Source organism: Ochotona curzoniae, unplaced genomic scaffold (genome assembly GCF_017591425.1).
Source record: "Ochotona curzoniae isolate NIBS_2020 unplaced genomic scaffold, NIBS_Ocur_1.0 contig_430, whole genome shotgun sequence".
NCBI lineage: Eukaryota > Metazoa > Chordata > Mammalia > Lagomorpha > Ochotonidae > Ochotona > Ochotona curzoniae.
In genome coordinates this window covers 5,258,484-5,285,177 of record NW_024466219.1, presented here as the reverse complement: position 1 = coordinate 5,285,177, position 26,694 = coordinate 5,258,484, and positions in this window count along the sequence as shown.

Here is a 26,694-nt window from a genome sequence, read left to right as displayed (position 1 = left end):
CAAACTTTCGAAAATTAAGAATAAATATCACTACCAGAATATATTAAATAGGAAGCAGATTGAATAGTTGCTTAACTATTAGCAAAACTCAATTTGTAATTTTTAAATTTATCTAAAAGAAAGGCCACGATGGTTTAATGTAAAATATTACCAACTCTATAAGGAGGCGTTAGCACCAGTTTTGCACATCTCTTAAAGAAAAGTAAAGAAGGAATATTTCCGATTTCTTTCATAAAACTAAAAGTATCCTGATACTAAGACCATCTTTACACAAATATGACATGAAATTAAAAACAGGCAAGATTTTGTTGTATTGGTATAAATGTAGACGTCTCTATCAAGTTTAGCAAATTGAATGAAGCATTATGCAAAATAATTCTGCAATGCATGTTTATTAGTCTTTTTTTCTTTGCTAAAATGAAATGCCTAAGGCAGGGAAATTTTGTGAAAAAGATTTAGCAACCACATCCTGTGACTACTTCATTGACATTTCAATTTTATTTTATACACAACCAACTGCTACAGACCTTGAAATGGTTATAGGGTACTATTCAGCTGTCTCGTGTGAATTTTCATTGTTGTATTTAGCAACTTATAGTATTGAAGCATGATTTTTACTGAACTTAGTGAATTTTAAGATAGTCCAAGCAGGCTTATAACTACAAGTCATATGTTAACGATTGAGGAGTAAAATAGCTTTAGGAGGGGTGTGCAGAGAAACATTCAATTCCTTAGTGAGGAGCAACTGTGTGTCCTACGTACTAAGATATGTGGGAGTCCAAGCTGACTGTTTCCTATCCGTTCTAAGCTTTCTTTCTCGATCTCTGTCCATCTGATCTATTTTTTTTTTCCCAGTGGCTCTGGAGTGACCCTGATGGTCATTGTTAGAGAGGGTGGGGAGCCAAATCTGGAACTAAGTAAGGGCGAGAGAAAGCTCCTCTCCCGAGTCCCAAAGGAAGTTTACTGTTCTGTTTCTGAAGACTGTTCAGGATCCCTGGCTGTTGTTCTGATGTCATTGGATCCTGTGAAGAAGGATCTGGGCCTTTTCCATCTTGTGTGGAAGTTCCAACAGGGAGTGGTTGACCTCAGAGTTCTCGGCTCATGAGGGCACTCCAATTCCCTGTGATCTCCTTGACAGTTGGGATATAGTCCTTGGTGCCCATACTGATAGTCCTTGGTGAGGATCCTGGAGTCTCCAGCATTGGGGTACAAGCCTCCTCCTGTCCTCCTGCTCCACTCTGAGGTACCCGCCCCCGTGCTGTGTGCATATGACCTCCTGTTATGAGGCTGTCAGGATTGCTCTTGGAACCTGACTGTATGTCTATCTAGTTTTTGCTAATGTCTAATGCAGTCTTGAGTCTGCTGTCTGTAAGTTACCTGTTATATTCTTGATAGGTTATACTTAGCATCTTCTTCACAATCTTTTCTAACATATTGGTCACTCAGTGCCATGTCAGTTAACTCCATGATGTTGTAAATTGTTGTTGATGTTATGTTATAGCTTTTCATCGGAGGGGATGATACTCTGCCAGCTCTACCTTCAGACCAGCGATGATCTCCCAAGGACACCGTTGAATTTATCTGGTCAATAATAGGCTGGACTCTATGCATGGTACATGCTCGCAATGAAGGAATCATGACTGGATATAATCTGTACTTTTGAATTTTAAATTATGAATGGATAATAGTTTTTTGAATTTTGAATTACAATGTTATTCATAGGGTGAAGCAAGGTATTTCAAGCTCCTACTCACAGTATAATCTGGTCATGTCACTTTTCCCCCTGCCTTAATATGAGCTATAGCTTCCCTTATGTTCTATGGCTACCAGACCCTACTAGTTTTCACCTGTCTACATTTTGCTACCTATTGTCTTCTGTTCCCTCCATCCCCCACTGCAGACATTTTTCAACATCTACTGAAACACAGAATGTGTGTCTTTCTGTGTCTCTCTGATATCACTTGAAGATATATTGCCATTTCTTCGGAGGGCTTTATTTTAGAAGAAAATGAAAGAAGTTAGAAAAGAGAGAATAGTGGATTGATTGATAAATGTCACAGAATAACTTACAGAAAATGAGATCTGGGCATAAGTGTTCTTAGGTAGATGGATTATCCCTTGAAAGTTCACATATAAGCTCCTGAAAAAAATTCTGAGAGCGGAAATGGGTAACAAATATGAGTTAACGAGTATGATATGAGATCTATCTCAATATTATAAAAGTCACTGACATCATCAGATAATAAAGACTGTGTGAGAAAAAAAAATTGAAGAGATAGAAGGTGCGTTAAAAATTCTATTGAGGGTTGTAGAAGAATAGAGTGATTATGAAAGTGTAGTATGAATAATATGTGGACTATTGATACAACATTTGGATATGCTATTCTTACTGAGTAATAATATTTTCACATGTGTAAATATTCATCTGTTTAAGATTATCTATCTTTCACGGTGCTCATTTTTCTCAAATATTTGATGACATTTTTGATTAGAGACTCATTTATGCATTTAGAATTCTCTATTACTCTGTCTACATTTTTATTGCGAATGTCTTTTATGTGCCATAGCAGCAGTAGCAGATGTCCTCTGGAGATAAGCCTGGGATCTCCCTAAACTACTGAAAAAGATGGTAAGTCTTGCTTAAGGCAATGCTATCTTTGAAATACAGTGTTACCCTGTCACAACCGCTGAACTGGCTCATGGTTATGTGAATGGACTATGTTATTAGGAAGCTGGTAAGGCACATTCACTAATGCCATCCCAGTAAATGAGGTAAATGTGATTCTAATGACTCAGAGAGGGTAGGAGTCTTTGTTTATAAGTGTACTGCCAGTCATGTCTTCAACTATCCAGGTAGTGTTACATGCATCAAACGTAAGTAAATCTTAAAACAATCCTATATTTTGATGTAAAATGTGATCAATACTCAGATGTTAATCCAACATTTACTCACTCCTGTAAATGGTAACTTTATGTTTTTTTCCAAATGCTGAGAAATGCATGCTTTATATTTCATTTCATATCTTTTCACCATTACTAGCAAAGCTAATCTCCATTATCGATTGGCTTAGCAAAGATGTGATGAACAACTTGTCCTTTGTTCCTTCTTTGAGCTGTTCTCTAGCTCTTTAGACAGGGATGGTGAGAACATGGGTGATGGGTTTGACCACAGGAGTCAAGGAACCTCGCTGCTTGAGCTCTAACAGCAGGAGCAAATTGTCTCGCTTGCACCCTTGTCCCACCTCCCAGAAGGACTTCTGTGATCAAACAAAATCTGCTGCCAGGTGCACAAAGATTAGACTGTTGTCCAGGTAGATGAGGGTTTCTTGCAGATAACCAAGCTATTGCAGCAAAGCCCAGTTTGTTTGCAGGTGAGACCGAAGACCTTGAGCTTCAGGAAATCTCTGGTCAAACTGAATGACCTGGAAAACATGGGCACCATTTTCTGAGCTCAGTTAAGACCTTTTCATATCATAACTCTTCCACAAAATCAGCTAAGCAGACCAAATCCCTTGGGAGTTACACAGAAGTGGAAAACAGGCAAGCAATATCTGACACATTATCAGGAATTGTTGGGTCTGACGCATTTATAAGATAACATCCTTTCCTAAAGACAAAAATGATCATTCTCTCTGAGCAACACGACTGTTTTAGGAGAAGTTTAATACCAATTGTTTACCAGAAGTAATATAAAGTCGCAAAATATGACATACAAGGGTGTTGTGATCATGAAAGAATACAAACATAATTTTTAAATCAAGAAAAAATAAAGTTTTATGAGAAACTAAATGACAAAAATTCTTCATTAACAAAAGTATATATGAAAAATATTAGAAGACCTCACTGAGATCATGTAGCTTTATAAAAGAATTAAAGAATCATGGAAATGAAATAAATCTAAAAAATCAATTTTTATTTCCATTACTATACAATTTAATAAAGCAAAATGTGTGGCTAATGATTATGTAAAACACATGATAGTAACTTTTTTTTTTTATAAGTGTAGCAATAGCTGCTCTTTTTTTTTTATTTATTTTTTATTATTTTTTCATTGGAAAGGCGGATATACAGAGAGGAGAGACAGAGAGGAAGATCTTCCATCCGATGATTCACTCCCCAAGTGAGCGCAACGGGCCGATACTATGCCGATCCGAAGCCAGGAGCCTCTTCCTGGTCTCCCACGCGGGTGCAGGTTCCCAAAGCTTTGGGCCGTCCTCGACTGCTTTCCCAGGCCACAGGCAGGGAGCTGGAAGGGAAGCGGGGCTGCCGGGATTAGAACCGGCGCCCATATGGGATCCCGGGCGTGCAAGGCGAGGACCTTTAACCACTTGCGCCACCGCGCCGGGCCCTATACAATTTAATAAAGCAAAATGTGTGGCTAATGATTATGTAAAACACATGATAGTAACTTTTTAAAAGAATAAGAGAAAGAAATTGTCAATATAATATTACCAAGTTCAAATAATTATTCTATAAATCAAGTGGAAAATACTAGAAATACACTTATTTACATGTTGTTGCTATAGTTTGGAAACCATAAAGCAACAATAGAAGTTTTTTTTTTAAGTTCAAGAATACAAGCTAGTAGAGATAAAATGCATAAATAATGAGTTGTTCAGCTTTAATCCAGCCACATAAATACTATGTAATAGCTAAATACAAATAGCTAAGATATAAATACAAATCACTTAATACATTAAAATTCAAAGGTCTCTAGTTAAAAACCCATTTTATATTGTGTTGAGATATATGTAACATTGCCATTTTTCTCTGATTTTGTGTGATTTCATGTTGTTGATTACATATGCATTGTTGAACAATCCTAACCACTGTGTTCCTCCAGAAATCAGTGCAGCTTCCCGGAGTCGGATTCCAAATCGGCCATGTAACTCCAGGTTCACTTCACCCTCATACTAGCACTGAGTCCTGCATCTCTGTCTCTCTTTATCTCACACCTTGTATTAGTAGAAACATATAGTTTTGTCCTTTTACAATTGTCTCACTTCATTTAATGACTTCAGGTGTCATCCATGCTACAATTATCAGGATTTCTTTCCTTTTTTAGGGCTATATATTTTTATTGAATGTGTATATATGTGTGCATGCATTTATTTTCATATTATTCTATAAGAGGACAGTTGAGTTTCTTTCACTTCTGGCTACAGTTGGTAATGCTGTTATGTAAATGGACGTGCAATAGAAGTTTAAGTCTTTATTTTCAATTATTTTAATCATGTACCCGAAATTGGAATTGCTGGCTCACTTGATAATCATTTCTTGAGGAATTATTTTACTGTTTCATGTCATGATTACAACATTTTACATCCTTAGTAGCCATGCATAACCATTCTAATTTCGCTATGTCCTTATTAACGCTTGTATTTTCCTTTCTTTTTATTTTTGTTATTGTTTTATAATGGACTTCTGAATGATAATATTGTGAGATGTGTGATTTTTATTTTCATCCTTTAATGATTAGCATGTTGAGCATATTTTAAACTGCTTACTGGCACATCTTATATATTGTTTGGGTAAAAACATATTAAAATAGGTTGTAAACACTTTGATAAAATTGTTTCATTTGTTATTGAATTTGGAGAGAAATATATATCATCAAAACATTACATTTTTATCGTTTGTGAGATTTCCTACACGGTTTCTTAATGGAATTGCCCTTTCACTCTTAGGAGGGAAGGGAAGGGAAGAAGAGACAGGAAGGGGATGGGGAGAAGGGAGGGAAGGAAAGGAAAGAGAAGGGAGAGAAGGGGAGGAGATCAATGCATTACGTACTTCCAGGGCAAAACTCCAATTACGTATTTACACACATTCTTTAGTAATAACCCTAAGTTCTTTTATGGAATTACCAGAGACATTTCTACCTATTGAAAAGTTTAAGGCAATCTATATGATCCTTTTGTTTTGTTTTGTTTTTGTTTTTTATTTTTTCTAAACTTAATGTCATTAATGAACTGCCTCATTTGGGGAATAAGGATCCATATCTGTATTTTTAAAAAATCATAATTTTAGTCTACATTATGGGGAGAATCAAAGTCAAGCCATTCGCAAATGGAAAGTGGATACTAGTACATTTATGAAACAGTCTTCCTATAATGGCTAGTATGTGTTGGCCATTATAGAAGTCGGGATTAATTGGTAGCCAACTAGGAAAGAGTCTCAAATGCCTTAAATACAGATTTCAGCTCTGCATGAAATGCTCACTGAAGTATCTCCTCTTTTCATTATCTATTGAGATGACTTACGATGCCTGTCTAAAAGCAGTAAGTACCCTCAAGGAAACAAAACCAAGTTATAATCTCATTAATAGAACATTTGTTTATTTCAAGATCTTGATCTTGCTAAATGATTCTGCTGCATGTTCTCTTAAGAAAAGCAATCCTATAAGGGCAAGCTGATTAAAAAAGGAAGATATAAACTAATTATTAATTTACTTGCATTATAACCCAAAACATAATAAAAAAAATCCCTTAAACAGAAGGATTCCTGAATGCATTTATTACAATCATAAATGTAACAAAAATATTTTCTGTCATTATTCAGTATCATATTGAAATCTGTAAGAATGCATATATACACAGTGATTCTAACAAAGAAATTTTTTTCTTATTTAGACATGTGGAATATGTTTAATCTCCAAATGGTAAATTTTTAAAATTTTAAATTCATGAAAAACTATCACAATACATGCTTTGCATTAATTTAAAAAATACCATTTATTTTAGATGCGGAGAGTCAGAGAGAGAGAAAGAGAGAACCTTGAGATGCTGATTCATCTTTCATATACCTGCAGCGTCCAGTGACTGTGAACTTGGAATAAAATCCAGATCTCCTGGGCTGTATAATACCCTAGTGGCTAAATTGCTCACCTTGCATGAGCTGAGATCCCATATGGGTGCAGGTTTGTGTCCTGGCTGCTCCACTTCCCATCCAACTCCCTGATTGTTGCCTGGGAAAGCACTACAGGATGGCCTTCCAAAAAAAAAAAAAAATCCAGATCTTGTATTTGGAACAGCACCACTCCTTTCCAGGCTCTGTGGTTGGAGCTGAATTGTGCCATCCTATTTGTCCTCATAATGCTCTGGTAAATTCACTTCTTATGAAAGCATAAACAAAGAGTCATTGACAGGGATGAGAGAAGCAGAGTAAAGTTCCTGGAGCTGTAGCTGAGAGTTCCAAGGACATGGGCAAATTAACATTCCTCCCACAGAAATCCTTGCTTTGCAGATGGTCTGTCTCCTTCTGGACAATGGTCCTGGTTTTCCCTGACTACTAGATTACATCTGGACACCACGGATCACTCACCTTCTCCCAAAAAAGTCCAATACCTTTCATGCGAGTTATTAAAATGATTGAATATGCATCCTGATGTCTATGTTCAAACTTAGGGCAACAATAGCTGCTATTGAGATAAGTATATTTCAATTTACATAATATTTAAACTTATTTAAGAGAAAAAAGAGGAGAGAAAGTGAAAGCACACAGGGGTCTCCTGGTTCCCCACCCACATATCTGCAATGTGCAGGGATGCCAAAGCCTAGAGCCCAGGTAGATCTCCAATGAAGGGAGCATTGTTCCATGAAGCATCATTACTGCCTCCTGATAATGACCTTGGCAGGAAGCTGGAGTCAGGAGCAGAAACGGAGCTTGAGCTCAGGCATTTCAATGTGGGAAGCAGGTATGTTGACGCACGTTGTAACCTGTGGCTTAAAAGCCCAAGATTCATAAATTATTGTGTACAAGAAATGTTAAATTATTAACCTGAATTGAGCACTACATTGATCTTTCAAATGTAAGGCATGAATACATCCTAAAGTTCAAATGGAGGAGTTAACAAAAGAAGCCAGTTAAGTTCTAAAATAATCTGCCAGAAAAATTAGGGAATGTGAAAAAAATCAAGGTTAAGTTTAATTTACTTAGCAAAGACGAAACAACTTATTTTTAGTGATTGCATTTTTAATAGAAAGTTGTTAAAATGTTCATATATAAGCTAGACAGTGAAAAGCCATGTGAATGAGGTTTAATAAAATACATGCATAGGCAAGAATGTACCATAAAGCCTGTAAGAAATTGATGTGCTGCTTAACCATTCATAATATGACAATTAAAATTTTATCTGAAATAGATGGGCCTTATAATGTATAGGTTGGTACCACAAGATCAGGTCTTTTATTTTACGGTTTCTCAAGTTACAGTAAAAGGGAAAAGCATATTCAAGCATTTTTATAAAGTGGTATAGACAAGGAGTACTGTGAGCATCAAATGAGAAAAATAAAAATAACTTATAGTTAACTCATCAGTTTCGGTTATCACTTTGGGGTCCCCTGATTCCTTGGCTTGGAGTAGCCAAGTGCATTTATTTCAAGCACAAGGAAAAGCGAGAAGGCCTGGGGTGTGGCATTAATTCCCTCTTTGCTGAGGAACTGTCCCCTTGGAACAATATTCCTGCCAAGTCTGCTAGTGAAAACGCTGCTGCTAGGCATAAGGAAGAACTCTTCTAAAAAGGCCTTTTGGATGTCCAAGTTGAAGAAATTGATTCACAACAAAGGAGATTTAAGGCAAGTAAGTGAGAAGCAATTACTTCTGAAATGTACTATTTGGCTATTATGGACATCATTGTATTATTTGTCAACATCTGAATGGGGTTTGCAGATGAAATAGTAATAAGTTTGATTTTATTACAGATTTTAAAAGAACATTGAAATGATTTTTGGCAAGGTATCAATGATTTATCTTGATGAATGCATGTAAATAAAATTGGAATCTTGGATTTATGGAGGAGTGAATATATATTATTATGTTTTTCATTGCTGTAGTGAAATACCTGAAGCAGACTACTTTGAAAAAGAAGAGGTTTGTTAGACTCATGTTCTAAAAACTCCACAACTTGCTCTCCCGGCCTGCATTGGCGTAGCTCTCCACACCCTCAGAGCATGGAACATACAATGGTAGGGACTCTGCAGGAATAAGACATGGTAGTTTTAAAAATATGCACTTATCTCATTTTTATTTGAAAGGCAGAATAACAGAGAAGAGACCAACAAAGAGAGACAAATCTTTCATCAATTGGTTCACTCCTCAGCTGACTGTAACAGCCATAGCTGAGTCAGTTCAAGGACAGGAGCCAGGAGCCTCCTCTGGGTTCCTCTGGGTTCCCCACATGGGTGCTGGGGCCCAAATGCTGCTGCTTTCCTAGGCCATAAGCAGGTAGCTGGGTTGGAGCTGGGGCCAACCCAGGGCATGGACTTGTGCGCTTTGGGTATGCTGCCCAACAGGCACATAATTAGCTTGTGCTGCCCAGAAAATATTTCCTCTGGGATGTGGTATCTTCTACAGGGGACAGTCAGCTGTCTGCTGTAAAGTTTATTGACAGACAGCTTGGTCTCATGGGAACACACTCCAGGATCCATTACTCCCTTCTGTGCGAAGGAACCTCATACCGGTAGGATGTCCCCCCAGACTGTATCTTCTATGTTGTCTCTTAACATTACCATCTTGGGGATCAAGCATCTAACATGTTTGCCAAGGGAGGTTACAAATAACATTCAAATCAGAGCAGAAAGTCTAATGAGGAAGTGGGAGTTTGTCACATAGTTTCTTTTCCGTGTGTGTCTAAAAAATCTAAACCATGAAGTAGCCAATAAAAACAGACTCTTTTAAGAACACAAGTTCAGTGCCAGGCACAATGGCTCAGTGGGTAAATCCTCACCTTGCATGTGCTGGGGTTGTGTCCCAGCTGCTCCACTTCATACCCAGCTCCCTGCTGTGGCCTGAGAAAGCAATAGAAGATGGTCCAAAGCCTTGGGGACCCTGTATCGATTTGGGCGACCTGGAAGAAGCTCCTGGCATCTGATTTCAAATTGGCTCAGCTCTGGCTGTTGTGGATACATCCTGAAAAGTGAGATAATTGGGTCGCAGGGCAGTTCAATTATCAATTCTCTTAGCACTCTGCATACTGACTTTCATAGTGGTTTTACAACTCTGGATTTCCACCGACTGTGAAGAAGGATAACTTTCTTTCTACATCCACACCAGCAGGTGTTGTTAGTTGAGTTCTGAATGTAGGCCAGTCTCACTGGAGTTAAATGAAACCTCAGTGTGGTTTTCATTTGTATTTCCCCACACAGCTAGGGAGCTGAGCATTTTTTCACATGTCTATTAGCGATGAATTTGTTCCTTTGAAAAAATGTCTATTCATTTGCTCCAACCATTTTTTCACAGGGATGTTTGTTTTGATGTTGTTGAGTTTCTGAAGCTCTTTGTAAATCCTGGATATTAGTCCACCATTGGTTGCGGTGCACAAAGATTCTCCCCCATTCTGCTGGTTGCTTCTTCACTTTGATGATTGTTTCCTTTGCTCTACAGAAGCTTCTTAGTTTGAATTATTCCGATTGTTTATTTTCACTTTGACTTCCTGTGCTTTTGGTGACTTTTCTATGAAGTCTTTAAAACTTGCTATATCTCACACAGTGCTTCCTAGGTTGCCTCTAATAGTTTGATGGTTGCTAGGTGCATATTTGGGTCATTGATTCATTTAGAGCTGATTTTTGTATATGGTGACAGGTGGTTGACTTGCTTCTTACCACTGCAGGATGTGGTTCAATTTTCCCAAGAGCATTTTTGAAGAAATGAGGTTTTTTTTTCCCTCGATTATTTTTAGTTTTCATGTTGAAGTTTAGTTGGCTCTATGTGTAGACTTCCTTCTGGGGTTGCTATTCTGTTCCATTGATCTTCTCTTTTTCTGTACCAGTACACACTGTTTTGATGACCACTGCCAGGTAGTATGTCTTGAGATCTGGAATTGTGATTCTTTGATTTTTATTCTTAGGATAGCTTTGGCTATTTGTAGTCTCTCAAGCTTCCAGATGAACTTTTATATCATCCTTTCTATTTCATATTGTTAAATAAGAACCAACTCTAGTCATTTTTGTCCATTGGGTCCTGCTTTTAAGCTGTTCAGCTAGTGAATTTACTAGTGACAACTGCTGATGTGACACTGATTTCCAATGTATGACTCCTTCAGAATTTCTTTTGAAGCTGGTTTTCTGGTAATGAATTCTCTGCGTTTGCTTAGCAGAGAAATGTCTTATTTCTTCCTCACTTCTGAAGGTTAGCTATATACACTATTTTTGGTTGGACTGCTTTTATTTTAAGGCTTTACTATATCATTCACTCTCTATGGGCCAATTCTGATTCTTCTGAGAAGTGTGCTACTAGTCGTAATTGGCATTCGTTTCATGTAATCTGGTGTTTTTTTTTTCATTGTCTTTGGGATTCTGTCCTTGTCTGACAACTTTACACTTTTTGAAAGATCACATGACTGAAGCTACTGACAGTACTTCAAAATTCTTGTGTCAGAGGCCCACATCGCTTTCAGGATTTGCAAAATGTTCAGCTATTATTTTATTTGCTAGGATTTCTGTGGCTTTTTCATTCCCTTGTCTTTTGGGTATCCCTGAAATATGAGTATTTGATCTCTTAATTGTAAGCTATATTACTGATGAACTTTCCTCATTCTTGTAGATTCTTGTTTCTTTATTTTTGTCTGGCTTTTCTTTCAAAAACCTTGTCAGCAAAATTAAAAGCTTTTTTTTTCCCTCCATTTGGTTAGTTTGCTGGCAAAACCCCAAATCAAAGTTTGTACTTCACTATTACTGGTTTTCATTTCCAAAATTTCTGTGTCATTATTCTTAATGCTTTTTTAGTGAAATTTTCACTCATGTCATATACTGATTTGCTCATTTCTTTAATTAACTATATTAACTGCATCACAGTGTGTTTCCATGTAATCAGCATTTTGCATTGTTTGCAGTTTCATAGGTTTCCTCCAGGTTAGGTTGTGTTTCTGAGGAATGCGCTGTGCTCTTTCTGAGACGTCCTGCTTCCTTGCCTCTCCATGTTCCCTGTTTGCCATCGATGTCTGCACACCTGGTGTAGTACACAGCCTCTTTTTATGGAGTAGCTGTCACTGTGTCTTCCTGTGTAGGTGAAATGCAGAGCATCATGTGCCTGTTGCTTTGGCCTTGGTTCTAGGTAAGAACGTAACCATGAACTCTGAGTGCTCCATCCTGCTTTGATCATGTCAGCTCTGTTAGAAGTGAAATAGTGGTCCGGCCTGCAGCACTTTTGGGTGGATTTGCAGGCTTCCTTGGATGTTTGTCTTGGATTCCTACCAGTTTGATGTCAAGTACACTAGGAATAATGCTGTGGGTCCCATTTTTTGACTCTGAGAGACACCAAGGGGGCTGTCTTTTTGCACTGGCAAGGATGAGTCATGTGGACGCTGGTGTCACTAATAGCTTTGGCTCTAGAACCACATGATGTGAATGGGATTTGCTGCTACAACAGTTAAACTGGTACTTGGGCTTATAGAAAAGCCTTAGTCCCATGAATGGTGATTGTGATTTGTTCATTGCTCTGGTTGACTAAGATACACAGAAAAATTCTCACTGAGAGACATAGGTTTCAGGGAGACAGAGTGCAACTAGAACATTCCCTGGCCAATCAGGGTAGGTTCAAATATATTTGAGAGAATTAATCCTGATGATTATAGTACTGATTTTGTAGGACACAGTGGGAGTGATTACAAAGTTGGGAAACAAGTGTTAGGGATGGTGGTAGCTGCCGACTGCTAGCAGGGTAATGTGGATAAGCACATTCCAGGTATCACAAATGATTGCAAGTCCCTCTGAAAATTTGGATGGCGTCAACAGCCTCAGCTCTGCATGGCACAGAGGGAATTACTTGCAGTTCTCGTGCTACTTGCAAAGGTGATGTTAGAGCTTGGGCCTCCCAACACTGTGAGACAGAAAACACTACGGGAACTTCCTGGGCTAGATTTGGATTATTTTAAGGGTCATTGCTGCCCTACTGCTGAGATCCTGCAGAGGGAGTGAGTGCAGTACTGGGAGTTATGCTTAGCAATCCTTCAGCCTGGGGTCCACTCCCCATGCCATCACAATCTGTTGCATCAGAGCCATCAACCAGGACCCTGCCAAGCCTACGGAGTCTGATGCTTTGGGGTGTAGGAGAGAGAAGGGAGACAGCATGACTTGTCTTATCCCTTCAAAGCACAGGAGTTGCTCAGAACTCATCAATTCTATAAGTTAGATTTGAAGGCAGTAGAGAACTGAGGCATCTCCCTCAATTAAAGATGCTCTTAGCAAGTCACTCCAGCCTGGTTGCCACAGCAACTTCTCCCAGCTTTGTGTTAAGAAGATACTGTTTCCAAGCTAGCATCTGGCCGCATAGGCACCATGGTGGCTAGAGACCCACTCATCCACAGCACCACGTATCTACTTTCCTTGCTCCCATGAAGTCTTGTTGCTATGCTGTTGCTGCTCTATTGCACATTTCCCTCATTCATTCCCTTAAGGATATGGGCCTTACCTAATTTTTTCATGTTATACAGTGAATGATCATACATACATAATTAGATTTATAAATGGAAAGAAACGCAATGTGGCCTCTAATAATCAGGAGTTAATAGTTTCATTGCGTACAAATACAGCAAAAGCAGAGGGTTTTATTTATGGCAACGAGAGGAGGAGTTTACGAGGAAGAAAGCTCTGTAATGATATCCATGGGTCTTTCCTGTTACTGAGATAGTCTAGTCATCATGACAATTTGCCTAAATATGTTTTCCCTTTTAATATGTGGAATGACTCCAAAATATTTACTGATTTTACCAAACCTGCCTTAATGACATAACTCTATGAATTAAACATGTGTTTTTGTTTTCAGATTATGCTATCGACATTTCTTCACAGACTGCCAGATTAATTCCCAAAGTGTCTTAAATAACACTTGTTTTTCATGTTCATATTTATATGAGCTCTTGCAAATGCTCTCATTCTTTTTATAATTGCATGTTTTTATGTTATCATTAATAAAGAAATTTTCTGGGTGAATAAATGAAAAGAAATTAGATATTTCCAGACTATTACAAGTTGTTCCTAGGGTAAGTTCCCATTAATGATGTCACATTGGTTTACAATTTAAGATGAGAAAAATGACATTGTGGGCAATTTTACTCAAAATAAGTATATTTAAAAAATAAATTATTATCAAGCATCATCATGCTTTCATATTTGTGTTAAGGTTGTCCAGAAAAACAGAGTCAATAGGACAAAATTCCAACATGAATTAAACCCCAATATACTACATCTTGTTTGCATTTCCCTCTTTGATGTCATTAAATAAAATATAAATATAGGAAATTGTAGAAGTTAGACCTTGAGCACCCAGCACCTAGAAGCTAATGTCCTCTGTTTGAATGCGCCAGGATCCCATATGGCACCAGCTCTAATCCCAGAAATCCCGCTTCCCATCCTGCTCCCTGCTTGGCGCCTGGGAAAGAAGCCGAGAACAGCCCAAAGCCTTAGGACCCTGCACCCTTGTGGGAGACTTAGAGGAAGCTCCTGGCTCCTGGCTTCCTATCAGCACAGCACCAGCCATTGCAGTCACTTGGGGAGTGAACCATCAGATGGAAGATCTTATTCTCTGTCTCTCCTCCTCTCTGGATATCTGACTTTCCAGTAAAAATAAAATAAATCTTAAAAAAAAAAAATAGAAGTTAAGCCTTGAGCTGATGTGCTGTTGTTCTGTGTTCTGCTGTGTCAATTGCGATGTCGGAAATGTTTTATTCCTCTCTGTCTCTCACAGGGTTGTATCTCTGCATGCTCAGCCCCGAACCAACTTTAATACGCCTCTGCACAAAGCTGACTTCAGGTGCTCAGTGAAGAGTTCCTCAGTTACGGTCCTTTTTGTCCCGCAATAGCAAGCGAGCTCTCCAAATTCAGTTTAGAGATGCAGTCCTTTTAGGATATCTTAATATAGAAACTGCTTTTTAGTAACATATACTATCCTGTCCCTACAACGTCTTTGAGTTACTGAACATCCTCACTTGGTGGGTAAGGTTGCTTCAAATATTATTGTGCTCTTGCCTTCTTAAAAACAAACTCGAACGTTTTTACCTGTGTGCATCTCAATGAGCACAACTCTTGGATTCTTCTAGAACATTCTCTCTTCTGGTGGGACAACTCAGTGTTGTCTATTTTCCTCTTCTGATTGCAGCCTGAGGTTTGGCTTCGCTAGGATTCTAAGGAATGACAGTGTTTTCCAATAAACTAAACAGCTGTTCACTTTGATCTTTAATACTTTGTCAAAACTAGGCACCAACGTGCACAGTCAAGCTTGTGAAATCATAAATTTAGGCCCTAGGGCAGAATTCTTTAATGTACTTGCATGAAAAAATAAATCACTGCTAATTATATTATTATCTCATTTGCCTCTGGTATATTTGGATAAGATGTGTTCCAAATCTTTGCTGAGGTAAGGTAAAATCTGACACATCACATTTCTGGGTAGCTTTTCTTATCACAACCAATTGTGTTTAGTTTAAAAAAAATTACTATATTTTACTTGGATATAAATTTGCATTTAGCAAAATGTGAACACTTTTTGGTGGGGGCTTAAATATTTTGTTCATGTAAGTTTGCTTATTTGTTTTGATGTTTTTGTCTGTGTTACTGGCAGCTGATACATAGAGTCATATCTTGATTTTTCACCTACAACTCTTCGCAGAAGCAATACTGTCCATCGTCTTTCTTTTGGGTTGCTAAGATTTTGTTAAGATGGACTTATTTATTTGAATGTCAGAATTGTAGAAAGAGAAAGGGACAGACAGACTGAGACAGATTGGTTCTATCTGCTGCTTTTCTCCCAGGTGGCTACAATAATCATGGCTGTGTCCATCGGAAGCCTGGATCTATGCTGGATCCAAGTCTCATGCGCTTGGCAAGGGCCCAATCACTCTGGCCATCTTCATCTGATTTCCCAGGTATGTTGGCAGACATCTAGATTGGAAGTGAAGCCTGGCCTGGACCAGCCTGACATCTGGATGTCAGTGTTGCCGGCAGCGGCTTTATTTGCCTACTGTAAAGTGAGTCCTGGATTGCTGTTGCCTCAGTATTTCTGTTCTATAAAGATGCATCTTGTTTATTTATACCGTGTGAAGTAACACGTTAGTGAGATATTATTATAACAATCCTTTATGGAAATTAACCTTCAGTTTTCTAGGACAATATTTCATTTTGGAAGTTAATCTAGGGCTTTTACAGAACTTTACAATTAAGCTTCAGGAATGGTAAAAGAAAATGAAGGAAAAATTTAAATACATATTAATTTTTTTTTTATTTTCAGCCATGAATGTGAGGCAGCTTTCAGTATCTATGAAAATTAACATTTCCAAATATCAGAATTTTTTACTTTGAAACAAATTAGCAAGTTAAGGTTATGATAAAATAATGTTATGTTTATTTATATTCTTCTCAACATATTTTAAAAGTGTACGGTTATTAAAAATTTTTTGTGAAAACAGATGCCAAATGTTTGGACTCTGTTTCATTCTTGGATCACACAATATAATAACAATCAAAAAATAGATTCATTTTGTACATACTTGTATATGTAAATTGGATAGATAACATTGATAAATTTAAATGAATATTTTAGATTATGAGTAAAGTGAATGAGATGAGAGGGGGAGTCACAGCAGAAAGCAGCAAGTTTCAACAGAATGGTTATAAATGACACTGTATAAAGTCACCAAATACTCTGATATGAATGGAAAAAAGAAGATAGACATAAAATAGGAAAAAGGATTGGAGAGAGGGAATTGCACTTAATGAATCTGTGAGACTAGAATAATATTATTTTGATGATTGGCAGATAATGCCCCACTGCAAGAAAAACAGAAGTGATTGTCATGAAATGAATTTGAAAAAAAGTAGACATAAAATTGTGTCATGGCTCCAGAGACTTGCTTACACTTCTGGACTATTTCTCTATGGGTGGGCCATGTAAATTTGCTTATATTTGCACTTTGATTTCTTAATAAGATGGTAATTTCATGTGTTTCAAATAAATACTGCAATAAGAGGGTGTGTGAAATTCTGAGCAGAGTGATCATCTCTTGGAAAATGATTCTCTTACTGGGAAAAAGTTATTAAATTGAAAAACAAGTAGAAAAATCATCCAGGAAACGGCTGCATGATCTAATGTGGAAAGCAATGGTGGGCTGGGATACACTGACCCAGAAATAAATACTGAGTGTATGTAGCAGATATCTAACTATGCATCCAACAAAATGGTGAGCAAGAGGAACAACGATGGATAGATGATTTTATAGCTATCAGTGATAAATCCTACTTAAACCAAGATGCATATCAGATGGTGCTGTCGTGAGTTTAACAACATATATATACAGTGACCATTTCTTCTTCTACTGACATTTCCTGTGGTTTGACTGAGGTAGACATGCACGTGTGTGTGTGTGTGTCTGTGTGTGTAGGTGTCTGTGTGTCTGTGAGTGTGTGTGTGTGTGTGCTGACGTCTGTGTGTGTGACTGTGTGTGTGGGTGTCTGTGTGTCTGTGTGTGTGTGAGACTGTGTGTGTGTCTGTGAGCGTGTGTGTGTGTCTGTGTCTCTGTGTGCATAGGTGTCTGTGTGTCTGTATGTGTATGTGAGCATGTGTGTGAGACTGTGTATGAGACTGTGTGTGTGTAGGTATCTGTGTGTCTGTGAGTGTGTGTGTGTCTGTATGTGAGTGTGTGTAGGTGTCTGTGTGTGTGAGCGTGTTTGTGAGCGTGTGTGTGTGTGTGTGAGACTGTATGTGTGTCGGTGTCTGTGTGTCTCTGTGTGTGTATGTGTGTGAGAGACTTGTGTGTGCCCATGTGTGTGTTTCTGTGTGTGTCTGTGTTCTTCTTTGCATCGGACTCATTTTGATGTGCAGTTCTAGTTAAAAGCCCTGGAACATTTAGGAAACATACAGTTAAATGCATAATGACAATGTTATATGACAAATGTGATGACATAAGGAAACTTAGAATGAATGAAGTTCATAAACAAATTAACTAATTAAATAAATCATAATTTACTGAGTGGTTTTTCCAATTTTTCAGCTTCATGCAACATTCCCAAAATACATTTATCTTAAAACTCTTAAGCAATTTGTGTAAAACGAAACTGTAGCAAGTCAACTCTGTTGATTTAGCCTTTTTTTGGTTTGAAAATGTGATGCTAATGTTTGGACAATACTAAAATGTTTAATTTAGATAAGGCCAGGTTGTAAAGATTATATGGCACATTTTAAAAATTTATCGGTAACATAGGATTTACAAAGAATGTGAACATTTAAGTTTCTGAATAGTGCTATTGATCAGCATTGAGAAATTAACACTACATTTACATAGCTACTTATTCCTGTATTTTTGTTTTGCTGACAGAGTGAAGGTGACCATGCACCTTTGTTAGGAAAATTTAAGGTTTTCAGTTAAAACTAAATATGAATCTAATGTAAGAAATTGTTATATCAGTAGTCCTATTCATCCAGCTTTAAACCATTCCATTGAAAGGCAGTTACAGATGGGGAGGGACAGAGCAAGAAGTATTCCACATGCTGGTTCACTTCCTGTATGGCCACAATGGCCAGGGTAGCCCCAGGTAAAGCTAGGAGCCAGGAGCCTCATCTGAATCTACCATGTGGCTAACAGCCAAGTACTTGGCCTTCATCCACAGCCCTGCTAGACACATGAGCAGGGAGCTGGAGCCGAAGTAGAGCAGCAAGGTCTTGAAGTGGTTCTCATATGGGATGCCCACACTACAGCCAACAGCTTAACTCAGGGACATGGCCCCAAAAGGACATTTTAATATTTCATGGTATCTGGCCCGGTGCAGTGACCTAGCAGCAAAAGTCCTCGCCTTGAACACCTCGGGATCCCATATGGGTGCCGGTTCTAATCCCGGCTGCTCCACTTGCCATCCAGCTCCCTGTTTGTGGCCTGGGAGAGCAGTCGAGGACGGTCCAAAGGCTTGGAACCCTGCACCCTGGAAGAGACCTGGAAGAGGTTCCTCGTTCCCGGTTTCGGATCGGCATGGCACCGGCCCGTTGCGCTCACTTGGGGAGTGACTCATCGGACAGAAGATCTTCCACTCTGTCTCTCCTTCTCTCTGTATATCTGACTTTGCAATAAAAATAAATAAATCATTTAAAAAATATTTCATGGTTCATCATAAGACTTGCTGGAACAGTTTGTCCTGACTCACAACTGGGAGCTGTGCCCATTTCTTCCCACTTTCATGTTAAGCAAAATTACACTGGCATTGAGGGACAATTCTTTATTAATTCCTCATGCTTCTATATGTCTTGTGAAGAGCAGCTGGCTTTTTCAATGATGTATGTAAGGAAATTTGCAAGTTCCTCTCTTTGAGCAAAAGACAGAGCTATTTAGTGTATCAAATAGAACAGATAAATGTTTCCTTCTGGGAAATTTTTACCTTACCTATTACCCAATGATAAACAATTCCAGTAATCTAAAATAAGTTTTCTTCTGAAACACATGTGCAGTTGTAGATTTCTTTGTCTCTATCTTCTTTTTAAAAAATATTGGTTTATTTAAAGTCAGAAGCATCTTCCATCTTTTGGTTTCCTCCCCAGATGGTCAAAATAACCAAGGTTTTCTGGGTCACCCACATGTGTGCCAGGGGTAGAATCAATTGAACGACCCCCCACTGCTTTGGAGAGGGCATTAGCAGGGAGCTGGATTGGAAGCTGGGCATGTGGGACATTTTCCAGCGTCCATATAGAGACTAGCATCATGGGCAGAGGCCCCACCTTCTACGCCACAGGGCTGGCCCTGAGAGGCTCCCGTCTTCTGTCCGTATTGACGAAACTGTTACCTGTCATGCAAAACACCTGTCAGAATCTGTGATTGAAGTAGTCTGGGGTAGAAATAGTGACACATCAAAATCACTGAACATTTCAACACAGTGATTTGTTGTCTGCGTTTTTTTCCTTTCTGAAAATTCCATTGTGAAAGTTTTGCCAGCACACCAGTGTTGGATTATTTAATTTCCTTACATGGTTAACCATGCAGTAAATCTGTCATGCTTTGGGAAGAGCACACTGCTAGCTTCCAAACCAACACAATCCAAGCACCACAAGCATCAACAACTTTTCAACCTCGCTTTACATATATGTATATACACCCGAAGCTAGGTGCTAGGAGCTTGCTCCAGGTCTCCCGGTGGATGCAGGAGCCCATGGACTTGGAACAGCCTGTATTGCTTTCCCAGGCCATTGTCACGGAGCTGGGTCAGACATGAGGCATCCAGGACTCAAGCAGGTGTCCCAGGTGGAAGCTTAGCCAGGGACACCACTTCATCACAACCCCCACTTACCCCTGGGACAAACTCATCTTAAAGAACACTTGGATTCCTGAGATTAAGGTCTGTTCCCTTTGGTAGTTCCTGTACATCTCCTTATTGTAGAATATGTCGTCTGAAAGATTATCCCAGGCTCACAAAGTTGTTGTAGAAATTTATTTCAGTGAGATATAGTTTCCAGCATGAATAGTTCTATACTTGATAGTGTACTCTACATTTCCATTTTTTCCTGTCATTTTCATTGGCCATTGTTGCCTACAGTGACTGGAGAGGCTGAGGGAAGCACAGACCTCAACCACCTGTTGCTGCCGGGCACACGTTTGCCTGCATCCTGCCCTTTGACCGCACAAGACTCGGTAACCGAGAGCTAGAGGGAAACACGCTCTGAGGAAGGCTCACACCCCAACAGCGTGAAGAACAGGGAGCAAGTAGCTCTCAGAACTCCACAAACTGTGGGGAAAAAGGGCCAAATGCCTACTTTAATAAAATGTCAGATGTAAATGGTAAGATGACTAGTACATTGTGGGAAAAAAAAAAAAGAGAGGGCAGGCTAACCATACAGCCAAATCCTAAATTATCTTCATTCTCTAAAATATTATCTGCAATCTGGAACAAAATGCAAAAAAAAAAAAAAGATGTTAAGCTTTATGACATTGTAAGCTTGATGTAGTGAATTAAACCAATCAGTTACAGAATCTGCAGCTATGATTGCCAACAAAAAGATATTAGCATACGAGAGGCAATCAGGAAACAAGAATCCACCCTCTTTTGTGTTTTTATAAAAAGTGCTGCTGCTACTGCAAGCAGGGAAATTTCAGTTTGAAATCCCTTGTTTGGTGAGTTTTTATGATTTAATATTTAAATGAATTATTATGATAAGTAAAGTAAAATGTAATAAAAAGAAGGGTTCTACTGAGAGTTTTTGTTTCTATATGTATATTTCCTTTTAAATAAAGTACAGTGGTAAGAACTGAAAAGACACCAGGGATGAGAAGACAATCTTTGCAAAGCACGCAGGACTTTTATCAAATTCCAAGACCACATAGAAACCAACACTAAGGGAACGCCAGCATAATTAGCCAACAGGCCGGAGGCAGACACAGGCTGGTGACCATGCACATGGAGACTCGCTAGGATGGCCAAGGGGAGCTGCAGATAAAAGCTGTTCAGAGACCCCCATGCAGCTATGGGAGTGAACAAGACCCAGGACATGACACCATCTCTTGCTGATTGAGGCAAGTGGAGCAAGTCTGTCACTCATGTGTGCTAGAAATGTCACGTATAGTATTTTAAAACACAGAAATTTGGATGCTAGCGTTGTTAGGGAATCCTTGAGAAGTGACTTTTTGGTTGCAAAACCACCCAGAGAGGATGGCAATCAATGTAAGCAAGCAGAGATTCCTTGCTTGAAAAGTTCTGCAGTTATGTTTGTGACCCTCGCAGTCTTTCATGTGCACAAACAGAAAATGCGCAATAGGATTTTATTGAGTAATAAAAAGTGAATGTTTGAAAATTAGAGCTATCTATCTCACCGCTTACAGTCTTTTCTCATGGAACCTCTAGGTGCAAACACTTTTCAGACCTTCAAGCCTTTTGTACCTTTTTTTTGGTGTGTGACCAATATATCTCACCATAATAAAAATTTTCTATTTTTTTGCATCCATGTCATTATATGCAGTTACAATAGTTTAAGGCACCGGGGTGATAGATTATTTGACTAAGACAAAAACTGCCATCCAATATGTGCACAGGTACGAGTCCCACCTTTTCCACTAAGGTTATAGCTCACTGCTTGTGTCCTGGTAAAGCAAGAGAGGATGATGTTCTGTGTTCTTAGGCATCTAGTTCAGGGTCACAAACTTGGAATTTACTCCCCTCCTACCTATGTGGACCCTCTTGCCAACCTGCATTGCTCACACATCATCACCTGGAACCTGAGGGGGGATTTGCATTATTGGGTAACCACTCCTTCACAAGCCCCCATAAAGACCCATGATAGGAAAGGGCTCTCTCCCTTGACACCTTGCTTCTTTCATGCTCCCAGTCTGAATCTTGGACTTCCTCCTACCTGCTTTCTCTCTGATTTCCCACGGATAGACTCTGAGGACAGCTAGGCCCTGAACATGGCCCCCATATGCCTGTATTCTTCATCCTTTGTTCACTGCTTGGTGAGTCAGTGAAGATGTTAATGCTAAGATGCTTTTTTTATTTCTAATTTATGTACCTTCAAGAGTTCCAGGAGATGTGAGGCCTAGCAGTAATGGTATGTGGACAGAGAAGCCAGGAAAAGGTAAAGGTTTTGCAGCCTTGTCGTGTGTCCAGGTTGCTCGCTGAATGTCTCTTAGGGTGACTTACATTGCTGGGGAAGCTGGGACATAGGTATTCAGTTTAACAGACAGATTTTGCAGATTTTGGGAAGAAGCAGATGGCAGCTCACATGGGGGAACGGGAGTGATTTCCTATCTCAGTTTCTCCAGAGGCAGCCCTGGTCACGGTGGCATTTGGCAAGTTAACCAGGGAATGTGGGCTGTCTGTGTCCTCTGAAAAAACAAAACAAAACAAAACAAAACTTTTAATGCTGAGAGTGGTGAGTGTGGATAAGAAAAAAAGTTCTAAATGCTATAGATTAATTTTTCCTCATTCATAATGATCTCCTTGGGAATCGTGCTCTCAATTTTAGGTTTTTTTTTTTTACATTTTCTTATGAATTTTTAATTTGAGAAGGTTCAGATTTGATCAGAACATGGTCTTCTACCAAGCAATGTAATAAAACATCAGGCTACTTCATTACCAGTTACAATCTGCACTCAATTATTTCATGTTTCTGTCCACTGTTTTATTTGTGCTATTTTTTTTAATGCTTTAAGTTGAAAAATTTACAATCAATTGAAAGCTCAGTGTATATTTGGTCATGTATTTTCTCCAAGTTTATAACTATATTAGATTAACAACTCTGTTCAGATAATACACATTTTGAAAAAGTCTGTTCTAGTTTAGAGAATAAACACTAAAAAAAACTATCATTTTTCCTGTAACCTTCCTTCATTGTCTGTTAATGCAGCTACATTGTATCTGTAAAAATTATATGAGCATTTTCTTATTTCATTATTGTTAGAATAATTCATTGGCTGGATGAGTCTAGACTTAGCTTATTTAATTACTTTCAATATTTATAATGTTCTTACTCTTCAGTAATTCTCCATCAGACTTTCGTTACTTTCTAGGTGATATGTATTTTATTATTGCCTCCTTTTAATTCAGGTGTTTCATCGAATTATCCTACTAGGTATCAGGCTTCCTTAATATGAACACTCACTTTGTTTTATCTGTTTGCTGCGCTCTAGGTTGTCTGTCTTCCTCACTTTTGTTTGTTTGTTTGTTTTCTCCCTGACTCCTGATCTTATCCCATCATTCCACATGGATATTTCTGAGTCCCTCTCAAGATATTTTCACGCTTTTTAAAAGTCATGTTTTCAAAAACATGTAATAGTACATAAACTGCTGTTTTTCTTGTGCATTAATTATAAAATCTAAACGCTCATATTTCTCAAGTTGAAAAATTTCATCTGTGTAACTTTTCAATTCATACAAGTCAAACTTTTTTTTCTGCTTTTGATAGTCTATCTTATTTAAAGAAATTGCATATGAGCATATTGTATTTTTCATTTTGTATGCCAATATCTGCATTTTCTAAAACGATTGACATGTGAATATAGATGACTGTCTCGAGTGAGAGTCATTTTTCCTAATTTTTTTCTAATGTGTGAATGTAAGGTGATGCTGTATTAAACATCTGTGTATACTTGTTGAATCCTGAACACAAACTATGTCATGATCATGTTGCTTTACGTATCCCCATAGGTGTCTGAAGTATTGAAAAATCTGAGCCTGTCTTGGTTAATGCTTTTTAAATTATCTTATGTATTTAAGTGATATAACTAATAAATGAATAGGAATTATTTCTTACTTTCCTCTCATCAAGGTTAAAACATTAGCTATCAAATAAAGTCCTTCATCAAGCTCGGAGAGCACCAGGGGCAAAGTAACGGTGTTCTTCACCCTCACAATCAATAGAAACGAACTGGTGAGGGATGTTCGTTTATTGGGGAAAATCACAGACTTCTATCGAGTGTAAAGGAGAAGGCAAAAGGGCCATTCTGACAATACTCCCATCCAACAGTCATCGTGACTACCTAGCAGGCATACATGTCTCTCTGGTACATCCAATCACAGCTTACATTCCACACACCAGGCTGGATGCAATCCATCAAGTCATGGACATATAAGCCAAGATTCACTTGTGCACAAATGCTAACCAAAAGTACAATGAACAGGAGAAAAGAAGACAGAAACGCAATGAATACTACTGAAGACTCTTCTGCTAAGAAACAAAGCCTTTGCCAACCTCAGAGATAACTGAGGAAGACATCAAGAAAATGGGGGATACAGAATTCAAAATACTTGTTATCAAGTTTCTTATCAACATTGAGAAGCTCATACAGGAGTTCAAGAAATTTATGAAATATGTCACACAAGAAATATCAACACTGAAATAAAATCAAGCCGAATTATTAGAAATGAAGGACACAGCACAGCAAATTAAAAACTTAGTAGAGAGTGTCCATAATAAAATAAAGGAGAAATAAAGAAAGAAGCTCCAAATCAGATGATATATCTTACCATAACGGTAAAACAATGAAAAATCTGGAAGAGGATGTGAGTCAAACTAAGAAAAGTTCAAGAATTAAGGAATATTACTAAAAAGGTGAAATATAAGAGTTATGGGAGTCCCAGATGGCAGAGGAAAGCAGAGGGTTTAAAAATGCACTTAATGAAATAATAAAGGCAAACTCCCGCAATCTAAGAGAAACAATTAGGAAACCAAATACTGGAGGAGCACAGAACTTCCAACAGGATTGACCAAAAGCAATCTTCACCAGAATACATGATAATCAAGCTCTCTTTACTTGAACACAAGGAAGAGATCCTTAAATATGCATGTGAAAATGATCAATTGACATACAAAGAAAATCCAATTGCAGATTCCAGATTCTAAAAGCAAAAAAAAAAAAATTGGCCCAGAAGAACATTCCCAGCAAAGCTTTGCTTCATCTTTGAAAGTGAAATAAAATAATTCCACAGTAAAGTTAAAAGAAAACTCTCCTTCCAGACCTGCCCTACAAATGATACTTCAAGATGTTCTCTTGACAGAGAATATGAATAACACCCACCAAAACCAAAGACAAATGTGAAGAGCATCTCAGCAAAATAACAACAGAAGACTAATTCAATGAACAATCCATTGCTAAAATGAGAGGATCAAAGCACCACCCATTCACATTAACCCTGAATGTATATGGATTTAAACTCATAAATCAAACACCACAGAATAGTAGAATGGGTCAAAAAAGAAATCTGTTTCCTAGAAGAAACATATCTCACCAACTAAAATCAGGAGAAACTATATTTCATGGATTATGAATTTTTTAGCTTCATTTTATCAAAGAAGTTTTTGTCTCATATTAAATTTTTCACTGACTCATAGGTCATAACTTAGCATCATTCTCTTCAAGAAGGTGCTCGATTTTCTTTTTCATTTCTTCAGCAACACCTTAGTCATTCAGAAGCATGTTATTTAACTTCATGGCGTTTTTAATTTCTTTTTTCCTACCTGTTGTTGATTTTGTTTTGTGGCTTTTCACTTAAGGGGATGTACGGTAACTGTAATGAAGACTACCATTTCCAGATGTGACAACACGATGCAGTATGCATTTCTACTTCCAGATCAAAGATAGACTCCCAATAAATCTGTTAAACATACATTTGACAATAGCATGCTGGAATTTGCCATTGTTTATGCCTGCAATAATGGATTTATATTGTAAAAATATCCTTTTATATACATGCATTTTATTTTGTTTATTGAGTATTTTTAATATGCATTTACATCCAGCTCTTTCCGGTGTTTGTAGTGTAAATTTTGTCCAAATACTGATTTACATATTGCCGAGTCATTGGCCTTGTTTCAGTAATGCCCGCAGCATTCTTGGGCAAGGAAAACAAGCAGCCACAAAGCTCCTCACTGGTTAATACATCTGTTACTGTACACATAACTACAAGTGTGATTTCTCTGGCCATTTAAAACTCATCCCAATGACAAAAACAGTGTAAAAGCTGAAAAAAGCTAACTTAATGTCTGATTCTGCTTATAGCAAATCATTCTGCTGTCAGCACTATGGGTGCTTTATTTCCTGCTGAGTTAATGCCATTTTCAGAGTTTTTAGGGTTAGAGAAACACTTGCTTCAAATTCTAAGATTTCTGTCATCCTATCAGAATCAATGGGCAAATATTCACATATCAGACAAGGTGACATAGAATCTGGGTTTCAATAAATTGATTTTTGTGTGTAAATGCTCCTTTTGCCTTCTCAAAAGGTCAATTGAAAACCAATCC